A 7,534-nucleotide genomic window follows, 5' to 3' on the forward strand; every position below is an offset into this window, starting at 1 on the left:
CGCTCCCATAGCTCCCTCCTCTAGTGCTGGCACACTCTTACCATGCCAGCAACAACCCCTGCAGCACGAGCAGTCACTTCCCATTCCTGCAGTTCCCTCCAGCCCCCGGTAAGCACCAATCTACTTCTGTCTCTACGGATTTGCCCGTTTCTGGATATTTCGTCTGTATGGAGCCACAGGGCATGTCACCTTTCGAGATGACGATTTTCACTTAGCACTGTGGGTTTCATATTGTAGCATCTAACAGTGAGACCATCCAGGCCGGCTGAGGTCTTGGCCACACCTTCAGGTGGGCGGCACCAACATTGCCCACTCATTTCCTAACTGGTTAAGAGACCACCAGTGGGGAACACCTTACCTGTAGGTTCCCATCCAACAAGGAGGGGTCGGGGAATGCTTAAAAGCCCAAGACCCTTCCTGTAACGTTTGGTCTCTCTCTCTCTCTCCCTCCCCTTTTGAGAGGCACCCCACCTCCCGGCTTTCTCTCCGGAGGTGCTTCCCCTTCCTTCTCCCTTCCCTGCTCACCTGGTCCCTTCGCGAATAAACTTTTCTGTCTGCAACAGATTCCCGGGTTTTTATTTCTATACTAAGCTGAGGAAAGAACCCACCGAGCTTTTCTGGTAACAAACAGCACTGGTTCCTCTTTATTGCTGAGTTCAACAAGAGGTTCTTAAAAGAGGTCATGACAAGTTGAGTGCGAATCATGCGTGGATTCAAAATTTTGCACCAAAATAAGCTTATTTTTAAATTTCATTTTTCATAATTGTGTGGCTTTTTTTTTTTTTTTTTTGTGCTTATTTCATTTGAAAGGCGGACTTGCAGAGAGAGAGGAAGAGCCAGAAAGAGAGAACTCTTCTACTCTTTAGCTCATTCTGCAAAAGACCACAGTGGTTAAGGTTTGGCCAGACGGAAGCCAAGAGCTTCTTCCTGGTCTTCTGTAGGAACGTGGGGGGCCCAAGCACTTGGGCCATCTGCTGCTGCTTTCCCCCAAGGCCATTAGTAGGACCAGGACTCGAACCAGTACCCATATGGAGTGCTGGCATTGTAAGTGGAGGCTTAACCCACTGTGCTACAATGCTGGCCCCTCCAGGGACTATTTGAAGACCTGGCCTGTCGTATGGTTCCCAGAGCTTCATCAGATATGCTCTTGCAGCTTAAGGCTTTGCGACTTTAACTTGGCAGATCCCTGCTGTTCACCGACTCTCCAGATATGTCAGACACAAGATGTCTCAGTTGAGGCAGAGGCAAAGTGTTGGTTCTGCTTCTTGAGTTTGTCTCCTTGTAGCCTCCGGAGACACTGACTCAGCTTGGGCTGGAAGGGCAGGAGCCAGACATGGAGCAGAACCACCATGGGCCTCTTCCATGAATGGCATCAGACAATTTTACCCTTTAAATAATTCTCAGGCTAAGAACGGTCTCTCTTCCCCAGAACAGAGAAACTGTGCTTGACTGAGCATGGCTCTTCATTCCACTCGGAGACCGGAAGCCCTCCTGGTGGGCTGGGCTGGGCTGGTCCACGACTGTGGTCTGGCTCACTGTCCGCATGGTGCCAAGGAAAACAGCAAACCTACCACCTGGGAAGGCAGTGTAGAGACGGGGTCTCCAGATCATTTGGCAAGAAAAATCCTCCTGGATGGGGTGGAGTGTGGTGGGGCATGGCATTGAGGGACATTCAGACACCTAGGGGAAAAGGAAGTTTGGCATGGTTGGAAAATGTCATTGGGCTTGTGGGCCTGGGAAGTCTAAACAACAGGCCAGGCCAGTCGGTCCAGAGCTGAGAAGGCCTGCAACCTTAGACATCTGGTCCACCTCCACCTCAAGGCCTTGGGAAGTAAGTTTTGTCCAGAGAACTGAGCTGCAGGGGTGGTTACTGGGAGCAGGGGCGGGGCATGCTTAGCACCTGGAATGTGGCTATGTGGGAGCAGTGACTCTAGTCAGCCTTCCATGGCACCCACTGAATGACAGTGAACACTCATTGCCTTGTGCTCATGAATGCATCATTGGCACAAGTCCATGCCAGGTGTGTGTGTTGTGAGCAACACCACCTGGCTTAGAATCCTGCATTCTTATGCCTGAGCCAAACTAAACTGATCTGGTGGGTCATGGAACGCTTCACTCTGTGCCCGGTGTGGGGCAGCAGGCTGTGTTTTGGAAGCTGTACCTTCAACGGAGGCCTTCCCATTGGCTCTGCCAGGGTCAGCAGCAGGGAGGCATCCTTGGCAACACTAGGTGAGTGAGCACAGAGAACAGGAGTGAGAGGCCTGGGTGAGGGGTAAGGCTGCAAGGAATTTCCCGCTGCATGGCAGGGCTGCATGGCAGGGCCTGGTGGGTGTTTCTGCAACCACCTGAAGGCAGTTCCACCTCCCTTTGCATGGACACCGGACCACCCCGCTGAGAATTCTGTAATCTATTCAGGCATTGTATGGTTTTTATTATCAATGTGAGCTTGGAAGTTGATGTTGCTGAAAACCTTTTTGCAAAAGGGCCTTTTACAATTCATGCTGTCTCTGTCTCTGTCGCCCCCATTGACCATCCTTGATCTTTAGTTCCCTCCTTCTGTGATGCATTTCCTCCCTTAACTGATTCAAGATGGAGTTGTAGAATGAGGATTGTAGTAGGAATGTGTTACTGATTGATACTGCACCGTCTGTTGAGAACTTCTATTGAGACCTTTAAGGTGAAACAAATGGCAGAATTATCCTTGGAAACACCCACTTGACCATGATGTAAAAAGTCTGTGCCAGAGCTTGTGATTGCTTCTGTATAAATAAAGGGGACCGCTTTCTGGCATTTGTCCAGTATGATTCTGAAATTGTAGTGGTCCATTTCTTTTCTTTCTACGCCTACTCTATGCACCCTTCTCGAGTTCTGAACTCAGCTGGAACTGGACTCTGGCAAAAAGATCTTCTTGAAGCAAATGATGGATGCCATCTTCTTAACTCAAAGATCATTGGGACAGTTAGATAAGGCCATGTATGCCAAGGGTCAGGTACATGGTGCACTAAGTAAAGGGGTAGCAACACCTGAAATCATGCTGAGCATCGTGGCCAGGCTGGTGTGTTCCAGGAGGAATTAAAAAGGACAGTTCTGGGCCTGGCATGGTATCCTAGTGGCCAAAGTCCTTGTCCCACATGCACAGGGATGCCTTATGGGCACCGATTCATGTCCGGCAGCTCCACTTCCTCTCTAGCTCCCTGCTTGTGGCCTGGGAAAGCAGTTGAGGACGGCCCAAAGACTTGGGACCCTGCACCCATGTGGGAGACCCGGAAGAGGTTCCTAGCTCCTGGCTTCAGAAGCTCCTGGCTCCTGGCTTTGGATTAGCTCAGCTCCAGCCATTGTGGCTACTTGGAGAGTGAACCAGTGTATGGAAGATGTTTCTTTCCGTTTCTCTGTAAATCTGACTTTCCAATAAAAACAAATAAGATCTTTTTAAATAAATAAATGGAAAGAACAGTTCTGGCTCTTTCTCTCACAAGAGCAGTGTTTGGCCACCCTGTGTTGGTAAGGCTCTCCAGCATAACAGGATCTGCTGTGTTCAGCGCTCTAACACGAAAATCCACTAAAAAAAAATTGCATGAAAATGTATTTTGGCTGTATGCTTAAGCAAAGTCCAGAAGAATCCCAGATCCGAAGCATTTCTGACGCCAAGCATTTCAGACAAGGTCACTCAGCCTACACAGACAGGAAGGGACTTGTCACCTGGAGGTGATCCACACAGTTATGGGGACTGGTGAGTTCTATGATCCACTGTACATGTGGGAGGCCTGGGAGAATCGTGATGCAATTCAAGCCCCATTCCCAAGGCCAGAAGTAGAAGAGCAATCTCTAAGGACCAGCGAGTCTGCTGGAGGCTCGAGCACAACAGGAGGTGGGGGATCCCAGAGGAGAGGATGCAGTAACAGGGCGGTTTGAGGTATCCTCATACAGAGTCCCCCAGGACCTGGACCATCACTCCAAACCTGTTTATTTCTCAGGGAGGGGCAAGTGTCCGCCTCCCTGCCCAACACCGCGCTGCCTCCAGGGCTTCCATCTGCTGATTCAGCCCAACAGGGGAGCTGTGCAGAGAAGGCAGCTCCTGGGTTTGAAAGCCAGGAGGTGACAGCTCCCCTGCCAGGCTCTGCACATCCAGAGTCTCCCCAGATTCCCACCCGGGGTTCTGTGAATTCCCCCACCAAGATTCAGGCCTCCGGGCTCTTGTTCTCAGGATCTGGTCCTCAATCAGCAGCATCACTTCTCCCAGCCTAGGTACCTGTAGATCACACAGTGTCCGCCCCAGGTTTACCCTCTCTGAACCTGCATGGGGCAGAGGTGGTGGGGAGGGTGGGCGGTGAGATTCCTCTGTACAGTTGAGTGATTATTCGCCACAGGTTCCTTGTTCCCCTGTTATCCTTCGCCCTAGAGACCTCCCTGCTGTCACCATCCAGGGGGAGTGCTAGGCTGTTGCTTTCCAGGCAGCTGTTTGGTTTGTCTAATAGTTCTGGGAGTAATTCAAGTTCAGGGCTGCCTTCTTTTGCAACCTTCTGTAGTGCCCTAGACTCACGTAACAACCCCGGCAGCATCGGCATCACTCGGGAATTGGTTAGAAGTTTTCAGTCCTATCCCAGTCCTCAAGGGAGTCTTGGCAGGGTTGGGGAATGGGGGAAGGGAGAAGGGGAGACTGTCTTGTTTAGTGAGCTGCAGCCATAGAGGAGCAGGCCCCTGCATCCCATCAGAGGGTGGTCCACAGCTCAAGCATGGAGTCGTCATCCCAAGCTTGTTGGGACCTGCAGATCCACGTGCACATTTTGGTTGGAGCAGTCCAGCAGCAGGTCAAGAAGGAGCCAGGTGAAGACAGAGGACTCACAGGATGGAAATCCCAGCTCAAGTGCAGGGCCAGGCTTGTTGGTGGGGATGGGAGTGGAGGTGGATCTGGCTAGCCAGAGAGGAAGTCACATTTGTTGCCTGGAAACGAATCACAGAATCATGGGGGGGAGGGGCAGGGCAGGTCCAAACTGGGAGGGGCTCAGGTTGTGGCTGTGGGATCAAGGCTCCAACCAGAATGGAAAGCAGTCCAGACTCATCTCCTTTCAAAGGTGCCAGGCACTTGAGTCCCCACCCCGAAAGGACCCCTGGAAGGCAGAGTGGGAGAGCATTCTTGGGCTTTGTTTACACAGCTCATTAAAGCTTTATTTTATTTTTTAAAAAATCTTTTTGTTCAACTTACAGGAATCAGGGGCCTAAGATGTAGCCATATTGCATTCGCTTTGGTTCTACAACTTCTTGTTTTGAATGACTTGAGTCTTCCTAGTGGACAGAAATTATGACTGGCAGATAGTTAATTTTTAAAAACCTTTTTATTTACTTGCAAGGCAGAGGTCTTTCATCTGCTGGCTCACCCTCCCAATGGCCACAAACGCCAGGGCAGGGACAGGGTGCACCCGGGAGCCTCATGTGGGTCTCCCATATGGGTGAAGGGACCCAAGTATCTGGGCCATCTTCTGTTCCTTTCTTAGGAGCATAAGCAAGGAGCTGGATCAGAAGTGGAACAGCAGGGACCTAAACTTGTGTCCATTTGGGATGTCAGTTTTGCAGGCGATAGCTTAACCCTCTATGCCAGCCTCAAGCCATTAACTAGGAATATGACAAAAAAGGGAGGTAGAAAATAATTCTAGAAATTTTTGTTAAGGATTAACTTTGAGATCTGATTATAAATGAGTACTATTTCTGAAAATTTATATGAAGAAACTTCAAGAAGTTTGTGAAAAATGAAATTAGTGAGGTAGTGAAGCCACCTCTCTTGTGAACAACAGGGCCTCCAGGTACTGACTCGGATATTGCCACTTAGTATCAAGTCATTCCCAGTGCAGCAAACACTAGTTTTGGCTGTATTGTAAATTGATGTTGTTCTTAAATTCTTATTTGAGAGAGCTTCCCTATTTGCTGTTTTACTTCTCCACAGTATCTTACACCCACACTGGGCCATCACCTGTTGCTAACCCTGGTGGGCCTGAGAGGAAGCTGGATTTGGGAGCGGGACTGGGGCAGGAAGCTGATTGCCCCATCTCAAGTGAGGACTTAACCAGGAAGCCACAAGTCAGCCTTTCATGTAAACTTAAAACTTCCTATTTTCCTGACACCTCACCACCCCTACCAACACTCTGTGGCCAGGCTGATTGGTGCAGCTACAGGTGCAACTTCCTGTCCTTGCATTTTGACTAACACCCCAATAAAACCTGTACATACCTGTCTGCTGACAACCAATAAAGGTAGACCCAAGTTTGTGGGTTCTCCTTTCTGCTCCCGGGGTAGCATGCCTCATCTCTGGTTCTGGCACCTGTGAACACAATGGTCTCTACCATCAACATGTCTCTCTGTATGTGTTTGCCTAAGCCATGTTGGGATGATGGATGAATGATCCTTAAAGACCTCATTGATAATAACATCAATGGTTGCAGATTAAGCTGACTGCAACTGCTGTCACTTCCTGTGATTATATCTGGCCACTACATCAGCTCCACAGGAAAATTCTACAAGAATGACTAAGAGCACTTACGAAGGCAGGGAAGGCCCAAAGGTGGTGTTCCCTGAAAGTGACTGACAAGGACCACAGAGTTTCAGTCTGAGTTACGAGTGCCTTAGGTGGGTAATTTAGAGCTTGGCTGATTTCATCTCAGTCAAGAAAACTTTTCATAACTCAGGGCAGGGGGCTGGTATCTCAGATGGTGAGTCCTGGCTGCTCCACTTCTGACGCAGCTCCCTACTAATGCGCCTGGGAAAGCAGTGAGGATGGCTCAAGTGTTGGAGCCCCTGGACCCATGTGGGGGACCCTGATGACCACTTGGGGAGCGAGCAAGAGGATTAAGTCTTTCCCTTTCTCGTACAAATAGATCTTCAAAGGCAGGAACAAACCTATCAGAGTCCAAGGCCTGGGTTCTTCCTGCAATGGAACCTCTGCCACAGAGGGAAACCCGGCCTGGACCTGGAAAGTGAGGATGAGGGGCAGGTGTGTGACACAGAGGCCTTCACAGGATGCTGCCGCTTGGCGTGGACACTGGTGACCGCGACTCAAGACCTCAGAGGCTGTGCTTACCTCAGCTCCTGTTTAATTTTGGTCAGCTAGTAAACACTTAGAAATTGTTCATATGCAAAACAAGTACATGCAGAGTCACAAATATTGAAAATATAAAGTACATGCGTATTTCAAAGACCAGTTCATGGCGTCTCCACTTTGGAATGTTATACAAAACTATTCAGTGCACGTTGAAAGCGGGGTGGGTAGGGGTCCATGCGAAGGCTTTCTCGCACGTTAAGTGTTTAATACCTTACACAACAGTTAACGCGTTAGGCCAGGTGTGAGTGGCTCTAAGTGGACTCTCTAAGCTTGTCATGTGCAGTCTACTTGGTTTGTTTCTTACATACTACCTGCACGGTGCAGGCCAGTAACGTGGTAGAACGGTAAAACACATCTGCTAGGTGTTGATATCCAATAATTCAAGGAACAGTGTTGCCTTGCTTAAGTAATAATTACAGAATTCCTTTTTCCACTTGGTGTGGA

General features: G+C 49.5%; 1 protein-coding gene across 1 annotated transcript in view; it reads left to right on the forward strand.

Annotated features, from left to right (window-relative positions):
- Positions 1 to 7,534, forward strand: part of LOC101535390 (cystatin-9-like) — a 269,014-nt gene that overhangs the window by 101,102 nt on the left and 160,378 nt on the right. The window lies entirely within an intron of this gene.

This window comes from Ochotona princeps, chromosome 22, assembly GCF_030435755.1.
Source record: "Ochotona princeps isolate mOchPri1 chromosome 22, mOchPri1.hap1, whole genome shotgun sequence".
In the NCBI taxonomy this organism is placed as follows: Eukaryota; Metazoa; Chordata; class Mammalia; order Lagomorpha; family Ochotonidae; genus Ochotona; species Ochotona princeps.